Source organism: Schistocerca americana, chromosome 2 (assembly GCF_021461395.2).
Source record: "Schistocerca americana isolate TAMUIC-IGC-003095 chromosome 2, iqSchAmer2.1, whole genome shotgun sequence".
NCBI classification, from domain to species: domain Eukaryota; kingdom Metazoa; phylum Arthropoda; class Insecta; order Orthoptera; family Acrididae; genus Schistocerca; species Schistocerca americana.
The window spans coordinates 622,813,023-622,834,591 of NC_060120.1; the positions used below are offsets into that span (position 1 = coordinate 622,813,023).

The following is a 21,569-nucleotide window of genomic DNA, read 5'->3' on the forward strand; positions in this document are numbered from 1 at the left end:
CGGCCACACCATAGCACCACCACCTCCGAATTTTACTGTTGGTACTGCACACGCTCACATATGACGTTCGCCAGTCATTCGCCATACCCACACCCTGCCATCGGATCGCCACATTGTGTAGCGTGATTCATCAATCTACACAACGTTTTTTCACTGTTCAGTCGTCCAATATTTACACTCCTTACACCAAGCGAGGTGTCGTTTGGCTTTTACCGGCGTGATGTGTGGTTTATGAGCAGCCGCTCGATTATGAAATCCGAGTTTTCTCACCTTCTGCCTAACTGTCATAGTACTTGCAGTGGATCCTGATGCAGTTTGGAATTCGTTTGTGACGGTCTGGATAGATGTCTGCCAATTACACGTTACGACCGTCTTCAATTGTCGGCGGTCTCTGTCAGTCCACAGACGAGGTCGGCCTGTACGCTTTTGTGCTGTACGTGTCCCTTCACGTTCCCACGTCACTGTCACATCGGAAACAGTGGACCAAGGGATGTTTGGGCGTGTGGAAATCTCACTTACGGACGTGTGACACAAGTAACACCCAATCATCTGACCACGTTCGAAGTCTGTGAGTTATATATATCCTATGTCTGACCCAATGTTCATTGGAGTATCGTGTCAAAACATGAAGTAAATCGATGCAGTACTTTCCGAGATTTTTAGTAATAGAAACAACGAATTGCCTTTTGTAGTAGTATAGATATAAATATGTGCAGGCCTCGTGTTGTACTATGTTGATCCCTGTGCACCAGAATATTCGATTTGTGACGATTTTCGAAACATTTCACCTGATTTCCTCACTTTCACTGTTCACTGGTTGTGTTGGCTGTGTGTTTACTACATCTAACCTTACCATTTGTAACTGTGTTTTGTCTGTTCTTCTTTTGTTTGTGTTGTTGTTGCCTGTACGTAGTTCGATGTTCGTTTGTGTGTGTGTGTGTGTGTGTGCGCGCGCGCGCGCGAGCGCGTGTTGTTTCTTTGTGTAGCATTAAGTAATTATTCAGTATGGTTATGTTCTATGTCTTTTTGTTGTTGTTTTAGTGGCTGACATGATCAGTGAATTCTTATTTGTGTTGTTGTGGTCATTTAATACATTTTTGCTCATCGCCAGAGCTATTTGTATGTGAAAGTATACCTTTGAAATCAGCATTTTCTGTTGTACTTATTCATTCTAACTGTTTTCCTATCCTATTCCATGTTAGATGGTTCATGCACATGCTTTATTAGATTACCAGGAAAGGTAGATTGGCTATTAATATCTCCAGCTTCTTGTGTGTTCTTGATATCTAGTTTTGTAGTTTTTGCCTGTAATTTCCAGATTCACAGATTTGCAGTTTTGACATTCTAACTCGCATATACAAAAGATGACCTATAGAATAAATTGATATCACGGGAGTTCATCGCAAACTAGGTTTTGTATCTTGTTTCTTTACTCCAGACTTTACCAGTACAATTACAGTGCGACATAACTGTGTCGTTGTATGGCGGGTTCCTAAACAGGGCACGGTTCGATTTTCTGACGTTCCCGGCGACGTTCCCACCGCACCACGTACACGTGATACCCGTGGACTTCGCCCCGAATTATCAGTGAGGACTGTCCCGTTCCAAGTGAGCTGGTCAGTGTTATTGTATACCGGTTGACAACTGCAAGAAAACCATCGCTTCGCAATATTGGTTAGCAGTATCGACGCTGTCGTTTGTAGGTACGTACTCTATCCAGCGCGGCAGATAGACAGTGCTTAACATCTCACACCACTGGGGAGCAGCTATTCGCTCTTTAAGTTTTCAAGGTTCCAGGGTAACGCATTTTCTTTACATTGCTCGTTACTTTGTTGGGTACAGTAGCTGTGAAGTAAATGTCTACACTTACTGCCGCTATGGATTTAAAAAAAAAATACCAGTAGAAAATAAACGTTTCTTTCAGTAATAAGAAGTGGTTTCTACTCAATAAGTCTGTATCATTAGTGTTGAAGGAATATTTTATCATATTCTAAAAATCCAGAATAGCAATGACTACAGGCATTTTTTTTCAGGCAGAAAATCATGCAAGTTACGGTGACAAACCTGAAGCAGACGAAATAGAAAAATGAATTTTGTTAGTTAAATATTACCTGATGTGGATAGATTTGACAGTGTCTAGCAAGAAAATTAGGATTGTGTCAGTATATTCGCATTGTGAAGGGACAGATCAAGATAATATAGATAGTTTTTATGAGGCACTCAGTGATGTAGTTGTTAGAGTAAAGGACAAGGACAGTGTTCTGCTCATGGGTGATTTTAACGCCAGGATTGGAAATCGAACAGAAGGGTATGAAAAGGTTATGGGTAAATTTGGAGAGGATATGGAGGCCAACAGGAACGGGAAACAACTCTTGGATTTCTGTGCCAGTATGGGCTTAGTAATCACAAACTCCTTTTTTAAACATAAGAACATTCATCGGTATACTTGGGAAGGCAGGGGAACCAGGTCTGTCATTGGCTATATAATAACAGATCAGAAATTCAGGAAGGCTGTGAGGGACACACGTGTATTCAGGGGATTCTTTGATGACACTGATCATTATTTAATCTGCAGTGAAATTGGGATTGTGAGGCCGAAAGTGCAGGAGGTCAGGTCCATTTGTAGGAGGATAAGAGTGGAGAAACTTCAGGATAAGGAAATCAGGCACAAGTACATAACAGCGATCTCAGAAAGGTACCAGTTAGTTGAATGTAGTCAATTACAGTCATTGGAAAAGGAATGAACAAGGTACAGGGACACAGTACTAGAAGTGGCTAAAGAATGTCTTGGAACAGTAGTGTGTAAAAGTAGGATGAAGCAAACAGCTAGGTGGAATGATACAGTCAAGGCAGCCTGTAAAAGGAAAAAGAAGGCGTATCAAAAATGGCTACAAACCAGAACCCAGGTAGACAGAGAAAGTTATGTCGAAGAAAGAAACAAAGCCAAACAGATAATTGCAGCATCCAAGAAGAAATCGTTGGAAGACTTTGGAAACAGGTTGGAGACTATTGGTCAAGCTGCTGGAAAACCATTCTGGAGCGTAATTAGCAGTCTTCGAAAGGGAGGTAAGAAGGAAATGACAAGTATTTTGGACAGGTCAGGAAAACTGCTGGTGAATCCTGTGGATGCCTTGGGCAGATGGAGGGAATATTTTGAAGAGTTGCTCAATGTTGGTGAAAATGCGACCAGTAATGTTTCAGATTTCGAGGTAGAATGGGATAGGAATGATGATGGAAATAGGATCACATTTGAGGAAGTGGAAAAAATGGTCAATAGATTGCAGTGCAATAAAGCGGCTGGGGTGGATGAAATTAAGTCGTAACTCATCAAATACAGTGGAATGTCAGGTCTTAAATGGCTACACAGGATAATTGAAATGGCCTGGGAGTCGGGACAGGTTCCATCAGACTGGACAAAAGCAGTAATCACACCAATCTTTAAACATGGAAACAGAAAAGATTGTAACAACTATAGAGGTATCTCTTTAATCGGCGTTGTGGGTAAAATCTTCTCAGGTATTGTTGAAAGGAAAGTGCGAGTATTAGTTGAGGACCAATTGGATGAAAATCAGTGTGGGTTTAGGCCTCTTAGAGGTTGTCAGGACCAGATCTTTAACTTACGGCAAATAATGGAGAAGTGTTATGAGTGGAACAGGGAATTGTATCTATGCTTTATAGATCTAGAAAAGGCATATGACCGGGTTCCTAGGAGGAAGTTATTGTCTGTTCTACAAGATTATGGAATAGGAGGCAAACTTTTGCAAGCAATTAAAGGCCTTTACACGGATAGTCAGGGAGCTGTTAGAGTTGACGGTAAATTGAGTTCATGGTTCAGAGTAGTTTCAGGGGTAAGACAAGGCTGCAACCTGTCTCCACTGTTGTTCATATTATTTATGGATCATATGTTGAAAACAATAGACTGGCTGGGTGAGATTAAGATATGTGAACACAAAATAAGCAGTCTTGCATATGCGGATGACTTAGTTGTGATGGCAGATTTGATTGAAAGTTTGCAAAGTAATATTTCAGAGCTAGATCAGAAATGTAAGGACTATGGTATGAAGATTAGCATCTCCAAAACGAAAGTAATGTCAGTGGGAAAGAAATATAAACGAATTGAGTGCCAAATAGGAGGAACAAAGTTAGAACAGGTGGACAGTTTCAAGTACTTAGGATGCATATTCTCACAGGATGGCAACATAGTGAAAGAACTGGAAGCGAGGTGTAGCAAAGCTAATGCAGTGAGTGCTCGGCTACGATCTACTCTCTTCTGCAAGAAGGAAGTCAGTACCAAGACTAAGTTATCTGTGCACCGTTCAATCTTTCGACCAACTTTGTTGTATGGGAGCGAAAGCTGGGTGGATTCAGGTTACCTTATCAACAAGGTTGAGGTTACGGATATGAAAGTAGCTAGGATGATTGCAGGTACTAGTAGATGGGAACAATGGCAGGAGGGTGTCCACAATGCGGAAATCAAAGAAAAACTGGGAATGAACTGTATAGATGTAGCAGTCAGGGCGAACAGGCTTAGATGGTGGGGTCATGTTACACGCATGGGAGAAGCAAGGTTACCCAAGAGACTCATGGATTCAGCAGTAGAGGGTAGGAGGAGTCGGGGCAGACCGAGGAGAAGGTACCTGGATTCGGTTAAGAATGATTTTGAAGTAATAGGTTTAACATCAGAAGAGGCACCAATGTTAGCACTGAATAGGGGATCATGGAATAACTGTATAAGGGGGGCTATGCTCCAGACTGAACGCTGAAAGGCATAATCAGTCTTAAATGATGATGATGATGATGATGATGATGATGAAATATTACCTGTAGACAGAGAAAAGACTCTGAAATGTTTTGTGAGGCATTCAAATAACAAAAATTTGAATACTATGAATGGTTATGGCGTTCGTATTCTTGGGGCATTAACATCAAAACTGAGTAGCCAAGGATACGACTATGACATAGAAAAGAAGCAAGTTATTGCCTAACGTATACACCAATCTGTGCAGAGTTGTAGGAGTTCGTCATGTCACGATTTTTGAGATGGGTACAACATGAACACACATGTACAAAGCAAGTGCGGCGATAGATACTACTTTTTTTGGCTCCAGATGAAAAAACGGGCGAGGAAGAACATTTTAAAATTGCGTTTATAAATGTAAGTCTAAGAACTGTGATACTATTATGTGACTGTAGATGAAACAATGAACGACCGTTACACATTAGAGTAGTTTCAGACGTTATTATCTCTTGATTTCTATAGCTGATCGCTTCTTTCCTTGGTATCCTCTTACAGTGGTTGCATCCCGAATATCTGTAGCCGGCCGCGGTGGCCGGGCGGTTCTAGGCGCTTCCGTCCGGAACCGCGCGACCGCTACGGTCGCAGGTTCGAATCCTGCCTCGGGCATGGATGTGTGTGATGTCCTTAGTTAGGTTTAAGAAGTTCTAAGTTCAAGGGGACTGATGACAGATGTTAAGTCCCGTAGTACTCAGAGCCATTTGAACCGAATACCTGTCGGCATGCCAGCTACTGGGTTGACTCATTTCCTTCCCTATGCGGCACCCCATTTGTAATACTCTTCCCACCCATCTGCTTTCACTCATATTCAGAAGGTGTCTGTAGGAGAGTAGATGCTTCGTTTCAGTTTTATCTACAGTTGTCTCGTTTACTCCACCATTCTCTTCTGGTGTGATTTCACACGCATTTCATCCCAAACTTACCCCAACTTCTCCTCCGGAAGTTCAGCTCCTGAGGGAGTAATCTTGCACATTGCCTCCTGCTCAGCAACTAAGTCTCTGGCCAATAAGGGTAAACACTCTCAGGAAAAATCACTACACATTCATTTACGTCCACACTCTGCAAGCCACCTTACAGCGTGAGGCAGAGGGCACTTATGGTATCACTATCCGGAGGTTGAACAAAAATATGGAACCGGCGCTAGGAATGCATGCCTAAACATAAATAAATCGCTTACTTTTGTCAGTTTAGATTTACTGAGACGTAGATGAATCGATTGGAACTAAATCTGGACGCCGTCACTGCCTTAGTGCTTCTACACAGCGGATTGTAGCACGCAACGTTTTCTAATAGGGGCAACTCCAGGTGTTTTTACCTGAACGTATGGTAGTTTTCTGAACACGTAAGAGCTATAACGTTAATATAACATACATTCAGTGGTTTATGTTCAAAATCATTGAGAAAGTGTACGACACGTTTGTGTACAGTAATAGTGGTTTCTTCTGTATAATAGTAATCACAGGACAGACATATTTACTTTGTATTACATTTATTGCCCTCAGAATACCGTTATTCATTAATTGTAATTTCTTGCTTTCGTATAGTTTAAAAAATTACCTTGGAAGTTAATTGTTTCCTTATTTATTGCTATGAGGGGAGAATTCCATGTGACAAAAGTCACCATAGCAGCTTCAACTATTTTTCAGACAAGGTAATTATAGCCTTATATAGTCCAGCAAATGAACAGTTTCACATGACAGAAAGAAACTCGCCCTTAAATTACTAAGCAATTGGCGTTGAATATTTTTTCCTCCTCCTGAATGTTTTGTCAATCGTGAGTCGGCCTCTTTTGGAAACAAGCGATTTAGGTGCAGATTCTAGCCAAGCCTGGAGGTGGCGCTGTTGTATTCGACCAGGAACGGCGCCTGCGCAGTGGCCTCAGTTCGTTGCAGGTGTCAGTCGTGGTCAGACAGACTTCTGTGCAGTTGTGAGGGCGTTATTTCGGAGCTAATGTGGATTCGAACGTGGATAACACGTATTATGTTCGAGTATAATGACTTCTCTGGAGACTAGAAATCGACTCTGTAGGAATCAGCATGGGTTTCGTAAAAGACGATCGTGTGAAACCCAGCTCGCACTATTCGTCCATGAGACTCAGAGGGCTCCCAGGCTCCCAGGCAGATGCCGTGTTTCTTGACTTCCGCAAGGCGTTCGATACAGTTCCCCACAGACGTTTAATGAACAAAGTAAGAGCATATGGACTAACAGACCAATTGTGTGATTAAATTGAAGAGTTCCTAGATAACAGAACGCTGCATGTCATTCTAAATGGAGAGAAGTCTTCCGAAGTAAGAGTGATTTCAGGTGTGCCGCAGGAGAGTGTCGTAGGACCGTTGATATTCACAATATACATAAATGACCTTGTGGATAACATCGGAAGTTCACTGAGACTTTTTGCGGATGATGCTGAGGTATAGCAAGAGGTTGTAACAATGGAAAATTGTACTGAAATGCAGGAGGATCTGCAGCGAATTGACGCATGGTGCAGGGAATGGCAACTGGATCTCAATGTAGACAAGTGTAATGTGCTGCGAATACATAGAAAGAAAGATCCCTTATCATTTAGCCACAATATAGCAGGTCAGCAACTGGAAGCAGTTAATTCCATAAATTATCTGGCAGTACGCATTAGGAGTGATTTAAAATGGAATGATCATATAAAGTTGATCGTCGGTAAAGCAGATGCCAGACTGAGATTCATTGGAAGAATCCTAAGGAAATGCAATCCGAAAACAAAGGAAGTGGGCTACAGTACGCTTGTTCGTCCATTGCTTGAATACTGCCCAGCAGTGTGGGATCCGTACCAGATAGGGTTGATAAAAGACATAGAGAAATCCAACAGAGAGCAGCGCGGTTCGTTACAGGATCATTTAGTAATCGCGAAAGCGATACAGAGATGATAGATAAACTCCAGTGCGTAACCTCCCCCTCACTTATCGAACTTAATGACAGTGAAAAATTAAACTGCGTGTACCTAATGGAAATTTGGGAAAAGCAATCGTCACCGAAGTTAATCTGTCGGTAAAGAGGGAGGAAAGGGTTACATCTAAATGAAAGGAAAACTGCAAATGAAACTGGTGGAAATTTATTTTGAAAAGGGGTAAAGTTAATAAAGAAAGTAAATGTGCGGCCGTTACGTTAACAATTAACTAGCGGTAATGAGATATTTGAGATTTGGGGCAAATTACGGTCGCAAGCCTTATGGACAATTACTATAGTACTGAAAAAGAAAGGTTATTACACATATAATTAGCACTAGAAGTGTGGCAACTGAAGGTTGACACGTGTAGTGTGAAAACTGCAAGTTTGTCAGAAGTAATAAATTTCGCTGCATTCTGACTTAATTTAGCAAAAGAATTAATAAAACCGGAAAATTGAAAGTTAATTTAGTGACTGAAATTAATAGTGAACTTTGTTTCTGAAGAACATCGAAATTCAGTAAAATACGGTTAGTCTTGGGCTACCTAAACAATCATTTCAAAAGCTACTTGAATCTACGCAATTTAGAAATAAGAGATTTAACTTTGAACTTGAATTAAATGATTCTGAACTATTAACAAAAGTAAAATTTAGTACGTACCAAGCTGAGCTGCAGTCACAGGTAAGCTAACATACGGTAACAAAACTCGCACTCTTAATTTGTGCTTGTGTAATCTAAATATTGTAGCCAGCTATGAATACCTTAACTGAACTTTGAAATTAAAGCAGTGAAATCGAATGATATTACTTTAATGCTGGCGTTTGAATTTCAACGACACTCGGGTTCATTCCAGAAAAGGAAGGGATCCTACTTGGTAATGCAATTCGGGCAATGAGCAACAAAGGTTCATACTAAGTTGCTGTATTTTTGTGATGCAATAGTTTTAAAAGCTGAGGTCTGCCATACAGTTCTAAAACTTTACGTGCTACCAGTCTTCCTTGTTGGTTGATTGAAGGTTTGAAGTCGTCGATCGAGGAGGTGGCGACAGTCACTCATTGTCGGCCGTCGCTGTTGCAGAAGCTGGATGTTGGCGCGCCTTCTTCTCGACACGGTCTCCAGCCGAAACGGGCTCTTGATGTGTGCCAGCTAACGCCTTCCGTCCGCGACACCATGTCAGTAACTAACATAGCAAGTCGAGCGCAATTACATGCTGCCAAACCCCGAAAGCGCGGCAACTCACGGGTCCGTCACACAACACACCTGCTCCACTGCCCTCCTCCAGCCAGACTCTCTTCTGCCCGCGCTCCACGTGGCCGAGTTCACACTACCAAAGATCCTAAGCACTTTGGTTCTCCACACGACCTATCGATGTATTCGTTCGATAGCATAGTTTTCCCTAGGCAAGACCCAGCGTAAAAATACAAATAGTATTTACAAAACAAACCAATTATACATCGACATAAATGCATGTATATACAAATAGTAAAACAATTACAATATACAAAAACACAGAAACGTCATACCTTCAGGTAACAAAATAAGGAAAAAAATTATAGTACAATAGATGGAAATGCATTTCCGGCGTTACACGTGCCCCACATTGTCTGAGGATGTTCGTGTAACCTAAACAGACTCAGAAAATGTCCCAAAAAGGTAACAAAGCAACGGAAATGCATATGCCCAAAATATCAAGAAAATTTAGCATTAGGCTAATTAACCATAAAGCAATTTTTAGACCATAGTAATTGAGTGGAGACACTCCTAACCTTATTCCACTCTGTCATCTTACACAAAAGAAAACAGGTTGACAACATACTAAAATTCATAGAAAACATAGAAAATGGTTTAGCTATTCTAAAATCGTCCAAATTCCTAACAGTATCAAGAAATGGAATTCTATTTACAAAATTAACCAGAGTACATGGTCATAAAAAACAGGTATATCAAAATACGCAAATTAATAATTAATTACATAGAATACACATTTTATATAACCTTTTCATAATTAATATTCTCGTCATGAGAGTCCACTTAACGCTAAACAAGATAATAATATACAGCAGATCGAAAAAAAATATTGACAGAAGAATTCTTTCACATCAGCTGTGAAAAACAACTACGCCTTCCGTACCCGCAAGTACAAAGAATGCCGAGAGCGGCACAAGAGCCGACAGCGGCTCCGCCTCGCCAGTACTGTTGCGCCCGCCTGTGCGGCACGCTTGATCTCACTCGCTTGTGTAACGGCATTTCCAGAACGTCCGTTTCACTGAATTCTTTCGGAAAAACTCACTCCCGAGTAATCTCAAGGAGTCCATTAGCACTATTAGAGTGGATAACTCAACACTGTCCATCATCACACGCATGTACTAGCCTGAAACTTAAAACAGCGTCTAAGTACATCGGCAATGACTAGTAAATCACATGTTTATGAAATCTTACAGCTAGTTACAAAATCATATTTACATTCCTTAATTTACTGTGACTCAGCTGAAAACTTAAACTACCAGCTTGGATTTTTCAATTGGTTACTAATCAGTTACTCTTAAATCATTTAATCAAAATTAATTACTTATTAATGACAACTTCTTTAACGACCTCTAGGTCAGGCAAAAGCATCGCAACTTGGCAAATCCTTAAATCTTACACTCTATATTTACATACTGTACAAATTACCCTTTCTGTGGTATTAATCAATCCTTGGTTGGTACAATTTCAGGTCTACAATGTTCCGTATACCTAATAGCTTTCCAGAGCTTGGATACTCTAAGCAATAAGCATTTGTGTGAGATATACCAATGACTTTATATGGTCCATTATAAACAAACTTAAATCTAGAAATTTCATTGTCTATCTCGCTCGATTTCTCATGAGCTTTTGCAAGTACTAAGTCTCCGACTCAAACTTAGCAAAACGAGCTTTAGCGTCATGACGACGTATGCGAGCATCGGCTTTTAGCTTCATTATTTCTCGCAAACGATCTTTTTTCACACCAATACTAATGTCAATCCGTGGAGGGAATTTGATTATCTCTTCCACATGTCCCGGTTTGTTTGAAAACACACTCTTATTCCTCATTATTACTTCATACAGGCCTCGTCTTTGATCGTGTGTTACGTTTGACACACCGTCTACAATACTTTCCAATTCACTTTCTACACTATTGTCCATGCCGAGATTCCTCACATTACAGTAGCTCAAATTCATACCTACGTCAATACCATCCGGCCAGTTAACAATGTGTACAGGCTGGTATTGCCTATGCACACCGTCTCCTGCCTCGTCAAAACTAACTACTGTTGTTTTATCTTGTGACGTACATGTCAAAGTTTTGCTTTCGCAATTAATCACTGCACGGTACTTTAATAGCCAATCTAACCCGATACTTCCGTAGTTAAGTCTGGCACGACGACAAACTCTTGTTCAAATCGTGCCCCACATATCTCGAAGTGGACAAAAATCTGTTTTGTGACCGGTTTACTGGCCTTCCCAGTAGCACCGATAATTTTCACTCCTGTTACTGGCATAACTACGATTCCAGGTCTGTCTTTCAGTAACTCAAATATTTTTCCAGATACAGCACTCAATTCTGCACCGGTGTCAATCAATACGTTTAGTTGTAGGTCGTGCATATTAACAGATACTACTATCTGTCTACACTTTTCCTCGACTGTTTCTTTATTTTCCCACAGTAAATCCTCGTCTATATCCAGGTCATTCCAGAAAAAACCATCCGGCTTTGATCGTAAATCCGGGTTATCTGGCGGCTTTTTCAGCCTCTGTTCACATACAGTTTTAGTTTCAACACGTTTGTCCTGAGACTTGGTCTGTAGCTTCGCCTCCAATACCGAAACCTTTTCCTGTAACTCGTCAACCAGTGAGTGTTGCTTTGCTATCAATTCACTAATTGTCACCTTCGTTGCTTCCTCTTTGGTCAGATTGATCTCATCTGCCAATCTACCTGGAGGAATGTGCCCAGTAGTATATGCAATTACTTCCTCTGGATCTGCGCAACCCACACTGCTACCGTCTGACCGTATAACGTCAGCTTTAACCTCATACACGCTGTAATCTACGTGCTTTTCTACCAATCAGTAAAATTCTCGTAATCTTTCTCCTCAATACTTTCGCAATGTTTAAACTGGAGTTTTGCGTCGGATGGGTCGACTACTTCTAACACTATAACTTTCGGTAAAGTCTGCCGGTCAGGGCCAGAACTTTCCGTTACTACTTCAACATCCAACTCTTGCGGTATGAAACACGACGAATCTTGCTCGTGCTCCCCATTAACATCAACTATTTCTGGTAAAGTCTGCCGGTTAGGGCCAGAACTTTCTATCATTTCACAAACACTATCTTCCTGCGGGACGAGACGCGGAAAAACCTACACGCGCAACCCATAAACACTTCTCCCATACAGGCCCCTATAATCTCTTAGTTCGTCGTATAAGCGACCGAACTGCCTTAACCAGACCTCATCCCTCTTGCATCTCTTCACTCGATGACGGACGTTTTATCCGACACCTGATCTTCTCTCACCACTTGCGAATCATTCTTAAACTCAATCTCCAGTTCCGCTGTGGGTGTTACAGCTGCCACTTTATAATCGATTTCCGGAACACTGCTTAAATTGTTCTCACTGACAGTGAATGTATTTTCTGCTGCCGTGTCTACAGCTGATCTACTACTTGTGGGCGCACTCCTTTCTCCTAACACTGGCACACTCTCCCGCCGTTGATTATTCCATACGGAATTTTCATAACGACGACACCGCGGTTTTCTACTGTTATTGGGCCGCCAAAATTTCTCCACTCCCGGTCGGCCCCTCACCGGCGCGGCTAATGGTTTCCCTGTCTCGTGCCAGCAGATACGCTCCCCGGATACTGCTGAGGCGGCTGGTCATACCCTCTGGCGTTATTACTATTCTGCGAAGCCCGTATCACGCTAGTATGATACTGGTTTCCGTCATTCCTGTTATTATTTGCATTGTACCGATTGTCATTACGGCCCGAACCACTATTGTTATTGCTGCCAAGATTGCGGTATGCATTATTCCCATAGTTATCATTGTTGTGGTTGCTGTGGTACCCGTTGTTGTTACCACGGCCTCTACCACTGTCGCGATTATTGCGCCAATTGTCCTCGTCCAGTAGACGAGCTCTGAACTTGCTCTTTGGAGATACGCTATAGCTATAGTTTTATAGTTATTCTGTTGAAACTTCTCACATTTTTATGATTATAGCGGATCTCCCTTCTACTTAAATTTAAACATCCTAGCTTTATTTATTCGCCTACTTAATCTATCTTGCTTCCTTAATTTCTAAGACAAAAACCAGAAAATCATGAATTTTAACTAAAATTTTAATTTGTGAGATCCAGAATACTGTTTTTACTATATTATTATGCAAAAGGAATCTAAATATAAATTTTTAAGTTTCTAGCTCTTTTCTGTTGCGCCAATGATTTTTAGAGAAAAACATCCAAATTTCGAAAATGGTTAAAGTTATTGAACTGATATCCAACACATATTGATTTTGTATTACTCCTGACATGCTAGAAACGTTTCAGGTTGTTTACTTGATTTTTAAAGTATTGCGCAACATTTATGACGTCAGAGCGGACTGACTGGCACACAATGGAAAGACTGATGTGAATTTTATAAGGCGTGAGTATGCTGCTTCCCTACACCGTCAATAACGTATTTATGTATCCTCTCGTTGCGCGTCGCGCAGCATCGATCATCCGCGCCGTGTTCTGTCTCCCGGAATGAATTGCTGTGAACCAGTAAAAATTAGTTACCATAAAAGAGTGCAGTCAAGTGCCAGTGTCTTGTAGCGAGCGTGAGGACGTGCGTTCGATCATCGCGTCGGTTACGCGCACGCTCGTACAAGCGAGAACTGAGAACTGAAGAATTAACTTTACCAACAGTGTTGTACAATTTAATTAATTAATCAATTTGATAACAAAACTGGAATGTTGCCATGTCTGCACCAATGGTAAAAGATTGGTGAAGGGTCCTCCATCTTGAATAAATTTGGCAACAGTGTAGCGAGGCGTAAACAAACATTACCAATCTACTATCCGGTACCTGTACAACACAACTGTAACGGATCGTGCACCCACTTCTCGATCCCTGAGTCAACAGATGGGGACGTTTGCAACATAAAAACCATCTGCACCAACAGTTCGACGACATGTGCAGCAGCATGGACTATCAGCTCGGAGACCATGGCTGTGGTTACCCTTGATGCTGCATCACAGACAGGAGCGCCTGCGATGGTGTACTCAACGGCGAACCTGGGTGCACGAATGGCAAAACGTCATTTTTTCGGATGAATCCAGGTTCTGTTTACAGCATCATGATGGTAGAATCCGTGTTTGGCGACATCGCTGTGAACGCACATTGGAAGCGTGTATTCGTCATCGCCTACTGGTGTATCACCCGACGTGATGGTACGGCGTGCCATTGGTTACACGTCTCGGTCACCTCTTATTCGCATTGACGGTACTTTGAACAATGAATGTTACATTTCAGATGTGTTACGACCCGTGGCTCTACCCTTTATTCGATCCCTGCCAAACCCTACATTTCAGCAGGATAATGCACGACCACATGTTGCAGGTCCTGTACGGGCCATCCCGGATACAGAAAATGTTCGACTGCTGCCCTGGCCAGCACATTCTCCAGATCTCTCACCAATCGAAAACGTCTGGTCAATGGTGGCCGAGCACCTGGCTCGTCACAAAACGCCACTCACTACTCTTGATGAACTGTGGTATCGTGTTGAAGCTGCATGGGCAGCTGTACCTGTACACGCCATCCAAGCTCTGTTTGACTCAATGCCCAGGCGTATCAAGGCCGTTATTATGGCCAGAGGTGGTTGTTCTGGGTACTGATTTCTCAGGATCTATGCACCCAAATTGCGTGAAAATGTAATCACATGTCAGTTCCTGTATAATATATTTGTCCAATATATACCCGTTTGTCATCTGCATTTCTTGTTGGTGTAGCAATGTTAATGGCCAGTAGTGTATATCCGCGAACTCTCTAACCTCGACTCCGATTTCATTTCCATATTCAGCACGTTGCTAAATAGTCCCTAATATCTGGACCACATTCATAGGATAATTTCTCTTCGTGATATCACTGTACACAGTTTACACAATAGGCAGCAAGCGAACACTCCAAGAGACACATTCGTACTGCAGCTACACCACTCACGCAAATCGTTCATGTTAGTATTGTACAACATGCCACCTGCTGATGGTGCTAGCAGACTAGTGTTGAGTTTTGGATGGAAACGACACAGGACATTGATGTTTTATGAAAGTGTTAGTGTAAGCATGGTTCTGCGCGCTCCCGAGCGTTAGAGGTCAATGGTGTCCCTTGTTAGAAGGTTTTAAACGGTTTGAAACAACACGTCTATCAATTCAACGGTATTAACAGTCTAGTATATATCCCGAAAATGTTCTTTTTTTTCAGTTTTAATATACAGTGAGTAGTTCATCCGCTCTCGACTCATTAGGGTTTTGCATTACATTTATCGAATTTAACGCGTATTGTTTGATTTAAAATTGGGTTGCAGAGGAGATTGTCATTTTTAGCAACACACGTCGGCTGTGTTTCGTAATCGGTTACCTTGTTTCCCAGCTGTTATGCTTACGATCAAACGCTCACTGTGATTTAGACGATCGATGTTTGCAGGTGTGGGTGTTTCTTGGCCATTAACTGAATTTGTGTTCCGCACAATGGATTATTGTAGAGGGACTGCATTTTGAAAGCGCTCATCAAAATGGACAAATTGTAAGTTTAGACGAAAAATACACTGACGGCAAAAAATCACAGCACCAAAAAATAATTAGTGAAGAGTATTGAAATTTCGGGAATACTTGTCTAGGTTACGTATTTCAGCGATTAACACTGCAGGATCACAGGTTAATGTAAGCACGAGATAAGCTATTGCATATGTGAAATGCCGATACATTGGTACCAGCGCAACCGCCAGAATGTTGAATGGGTTGAATGTAAGTATGCAAACGTGGGCATGCATTGTGTTGTACAGGTACCAGATAGTAGATTGGTAATGTTTGTTTACGCCTCGCTACACTGTTGCCAAATTTATTCAAGATGGAGGACCCTTCTCCAATCTTCCCATTGGTGCAGACATGGAAACATTCCAGTTTTGTTATAAATTGATTAATTAATTAAATTGATAAATTAATAACCTCTTCCTATCTCCACCCCCACCCCTCCCAGAAGAAACTGGTGGAAAAATTTGCTCAGTGTGTGCTGAGCAGTTAGACTGGAAGAAATACATGACACGAAATTGAAATCAGATGGCAGTACAGGTAGACAATGAGGTTCTGGCGCAATATTAATATCAGATTAATTGACTAATTAATTAAATTGGTCAATTCATTACCTCCACCCCTCCTCCCTGGGGGGAAATTCAGAACCAGTGGGATATCCAACTTTTCGTGGTAAATTCAATTTTTCGTGGCAAATTCAAATGTAATTACATTTATTGCAGATGGCATAATAATAATAATTATTAATAATAATATATTCATTATTTATAAAAATTCAATTTGCATGTCACTGTTGGGAGGGATGTAGGATACTATCTTCATATCATCATCTTTGGAATATTGGCACAGTCTTATTATTGACGACTCAGAATATTGGCGCAGTCTATCTCCCCACCTCCTATTGAAGGGTACTTCAAAAATTGGTAATTAAAAAATCAGTAGGAGAATTCAATTTTTTTCTTCTGGTTGTGAAGCATGGGAGCTGGGGAGGGGTAGTTGCCATTAGTCGAGTGCTAGAGAGTATCTCTAGCCTGTCTCATCAATAACTGGTGGTTGTAGAGAATATATTTTCGCTAATAGTCTAGTCAATAGCCCTATGTGGGGTGGATGGGTGTTAGGAGCACTATCACAGAATTGCAAGGCACTAGCCTCTTGCCGATTACAAGTGAAAAGCTGCTGGAAGGGATGTAATAATGGGTAATAATATCATAACAGAGACTCACTGTCACAGTGCTGCTATATTTTTTCTTCGTTATTGTCATTTCATTTTCAGCACCCTGTATGGGAGGAGATGGGCTGTCAGCAGATACAAGTCACTGCTGTTCAGCCACACGAGAGAAAAAGTTTAAAACAGAGTATAAAATTAGCCATGTCAGATTGACAAATGAATATCTGACATGATTAAAAGACATAGATTCAGGTACATAATATAGTATAAAAGGCGGAGTAGTTGATGAATTAAAAGACTAATGCAGATGAAAGGGCAACAAAATGTTCCACGAAAGATAAAAGACAGAGAGACAAAAGTATAAGTTAAAAGTAGTAAAAAGCCAGTTTGAAGTGATGAGTTGGCCTAGACTGTCAGGAAGAGAGGTATGAAGGGGATGTAGCGGTTGGAGTAGTGTTTAAGAGGGTGTCTGTGCAGGATAGAAGAAGAATTTGGGAGAGTGAAGAGGGATACCGTACTTGTCCAAAGCTTAGGATGTCAGTGGTGAGGAGTTGAGAGGAAGGGAGTCCTGATTGGGGGGGATTGGATAGGTTCATTTACATCTGGTAGGCTGGGTATATAGCAGGCTGAATTTCATGGTCAGGTAAGAGAAGGCGATTAAAGTTCCATTGACAGAGGATGTGGAGGGTGTAACATTGGAGGAATGCAGTGGTAGACTAGTGAGCAGGGGGCAAACTAAGGGGTGAGTGGTGTCAAGTTTGTGGGTAATGTAGGATACTCAAAGATATTGAAAATGCAATAGCAAGGAGGGAAATTTTATTCATTGGTAGAGGATCCAGGTGGAGGACAGTAAGTGAATTGAAAATGGTAGGTGCAGTGCATGGCGTTCAAGGATCTGTAGGTCATGATAAAAGGAGGGAGGATATCATGGCACATTGAAATAGCAGAGGATGGTTCGGATCAGGGATTTGTAGGAGTGGAGAAATATGGAAGGGTACAAGTCCCATGTTTGGCCAGTTAGCAGTTTTAGTAATTTTAATCTATTGTGAGCTTCCTATTGAATGGTTAGTAGATGGGACTTCCATGTCACTCAGCGGTCAAATATTAGTCCAAGGTATTTTAGTGTGTTAGTTAACTGGATAAAAATGGATCCAAATAGCTCTAAGCACTAAGGGACTTAACATCTGAGGTCATCAGTTCCCTAGACTTAGAACTACTTAAACCTAACTAACCTAAGGATAGCACACACATCCATGCCCAAGGCAGGATTCGAACCTGCGACCATAGCAGCGGCGTGGTTCATGACTGTTAACTGGATAGGACAGCCATAAATTGTAAGGTAAATGTCGTGGGTCAGAAGCTACTGGTAGTTCAGCATATGAGTAAGCCTGCATTTTGGTAGGATTGATTTTGAGTAGCCACTGGCTGCATGGTGAAATGAACTAATTGAGGTGAAGCTGGAATGAATGATCGTTGGGATTCATGGAGGGTAGAGTAGAGGGCGAGGAAGGCAGTGTTGTCGGTATACTGGAGGAGATGAACAAGAGGATGGAGCTTAGGCATATCAGCAGTGTACAGGACATACAGCAGAAGTGATAGGACAGAACCTGGGGGCACAGCTGCAGTGGGATGAAAAGTACAGGAGTTGGTGTTGTTGACAATGACATAAGATGGCCAGTTAGAGAGAAAGGAGACGATGAGGCGACATAATTTGAAACGTCCCCTTTGAACAATTTTACATGACTGTGTTTAAACTGACACACAATATTTTTTAGCGCAACGCAATCTGACTTTCGATAATCCCTACAAAAGAATGGCCCTGACTAACATTAACCTATACCTTTCACAAATCACTTACCTCACAAAAATCTTCGTTACTCGAACTACTGCAATACAGCGAGCGCCACTACTGCCAGCTAAATAAAAGATTCAAACTACTGAAGGCACTAACTACTGATAGGCATAGTTAGCAAATGAAAGATTTTGATAGAGAAGAAACAATGTATTTACCTTAATAGTGTTCAAAAGTCATAATATATATACCAGTCCATGATATCCAATATTACAAAATTACTGTCTCTGTCCAGATCATCCGCTATCAAAACTCCGCCATCTCACTCCCCACATCCACCACTGCTGGCGGCTCACCTCCAACTGCGCAACACTACGCGCTGTTAACATCCAGCTGCCCAACACTACAATGGCAGACAACAATGCAAACTAGCCACAGACTGCACACAGCACAGCCAGTGATTTTCGTACAGAGCGCTACGTGGCGTTACCAATAAGAAAACCTAAACAGCCTACTGGCATAGCCCCCATGCTCCCCACAAAAAATTTTACAAATTGTTTTGGGCACTGACCAATACATATTTGTTGTCAATTTTTTCACAATTACAATAACAAAGAAATCATATGCATACACTTATTGATACAATGTTGGTCAAAAGCTAAAATTTTCTCACAGTCCATAAAGACAGTCCTGATCATTCATAACAGTAAAATTGCAGTTTTTTTTCCTCAAAGTCTGAGCAGTAAAAGACAATGCACACGGAAGTAGTGGATTTCAATGCAGTCTTGAAGAAGTAGTGTTGTCCTTCCAACAGAAAGACAGTGCTGACTCTTGACATGCAGACAGGTAATGGGCTACAACAGAGCAAACCCACAGCAGAGTCAGTCGAAGTTTTGAAGAATATTGGTAGGTAGGTCATCACAGAGCAGACCCACTGTAGTCCTAATAGAGATTATGGTATTGGTGGGCCACCAGAGGCGCAGACCCACTGCAGCCCTTGTAGAGATAATGGTCCTGGTGGGCCATCAAAGATTCAGACCCACTGTAATCGTTGTAGAGACGGCCAGCAGCCATCTGTTGCGACTGTGCAGGTGCACAATCACCATCGAAGAATCTTGCAAACAATGTAGCAAGTCCATGAACCACCACTTGTGCACTCACAAAGTTTTTGGAATTGTGCTTAGAACCACCAATGCTGTTAGCCAGTCCCTTGCTGAATTATCAACACACGTGCGAGCACTAACAGTCCTCTTTTTTTCACATATTGTGCATATACTATGACCAACAGAAACGTGTGCAGTGAAATGTAACTTACAAGTTACTTAATTTGATGAACTGGTGTCAATTACAATTTTATTACATAAGAATGCAATAACAAAGGTACAAAATACATCATTAAAGAACATAACAATACAGATAACATTTGTAGTAATAGGGGCTTTACAAAAGAATAGAAATAAACATATACATCAGTGTTACAGGAATTATGACATAAGTAAAAGATCAGAATAACTTTTGAAACATCAACTTCACACATGAGCATTAAAACAGAACAGAATAAATAATGTCTAAACATCTTTACAAAGTAAATAACATATTATCAGAAAAATTCTACAACGTAAATCTTATTAGCTAAACTCATAAAGACAGGAAAAACACAAATATCCAAGGGTACACAATCACATAGTGGGATAACACAAGGAAGGGACAGGGTTTGTTTTACTGCAGTATCTTGCAAACAAAATTTTCTTTACTTCTTGGAGATCTCCCTTCATTCTTCATTATTTCCAAAAAGTCCTATCTATACCTGCTTTCTGTACTTTTTTCGTATAACTTCTCAATGCATTTCTTCCAATTCATCACAACTCGTTCTCTTATATAGCCTACCGCCTCTTAAGCTAACTTAGATGTACTGAGCTCAGATGCATAAACTAAGGGACGAGGCAATGCAACAGCACAAAACAATTAACACAAACAGCAATGACAAAAAATGCAAATTGGCAAAGCAAGCTACAGTAAATCTAAATTACCAAACAAATGCAACATTACAACTAATATGAGCCAACGTGCAGCAACAAGAAAAATAAATCAGTAGTAAAACTGGCTTAACAGAGCAATACAAAGTGAAATTTAGTAGCACTATGCCTGGCAAACAACAGCAGCAAATGCAATAACTTACATCTAAACATGACAAAGCTCAAGCAGAAAAAATATTACAGTAAAAATGGCCATGTTTAATACCTATGTCACATCTTAACACTAGAGTGATGCATCACGATAACTTGAAAAGAAAATTATGTATGCAGTTACTGTTATTAATCCCTTCTTATTGTTTTTTCCATTCCAAGTGCTCCTTTTTCGAAGAATGTGGATCATAAAATTATTATTTAATAGATCTGTTGGCAGAAAGTGTTCACATTAGCAAATGCACTTAATTTTATTTTATAAAACCAATGCTGTAACACAGCTGGAGACCATATATTAAACAAAATGAGCTATCTCTCAACTAGAAAGACAATAGATGTAAAAATGTTTCTCATCATTTCATTAGGCATTTTAGTAAATATCATAAATTAAGAGCTCCACAGTATAATCATATGTTTTCAAGTTTGAGCGTGTCGTATTTGCGGTGCTTTCTACAAAGAAATGTCAATAGCAATAATAATGGCCTCCTTTTTTCTCCACCTGTGCCTCTGAAAGGCACACACTAATGGCTTTTTTTCCAGCTGACTGTCGCTCAGCTGGGTCTCAACAGCACATTACGTCAAGATCATCTACCTTCTTTACTGAAATATTTACGGCAGCAGTTTCCACTACAGTGACAGTCTCATATAAAATTAAAAAAATTCAAAGGTTAGAAATTTACATTAGAAGTGTGTAGAAACAAAATCTCATATATGACAGTGTCCAAAAAGTTTTGTCAGCATTATGGTAACTAACATTCACGTATGTACACGCATTTCATAACTCTTAAAGTACGATTCTTGGTTTCCAACATCCTTTTCATAAATCAGAGTCCCTAACCACTACTCATTATTCCTTACCTTATTACACATATACATATTCGTCGACACTTCTTCAATATTTC

At 40.8% G+C, this 21,569-nt stretch overlaps 1 protein-coding gene across 1 annotated transcript in view; it reads left to right on the forward strand.

Moving 5' to 3' along the window:
• The first annotated feature begins 1,629 nt into the window (after positions 1-1,629).
• LOC124592014 (clavesin-2-like) overlaps positions 1,630-21,569 on the forward strand; it is a 263,412-nt gene continuing 243,472 nt past the window's right edge. The window contains exon 1 of the mRNA XM_047131793.1: positions 1,630-1,703. The gene's annotated coding sequence lies outside the window, so the exon portion shown is untranslated. The remainder of the gene's footprint in view (positions 1,704-21,569) is intronic.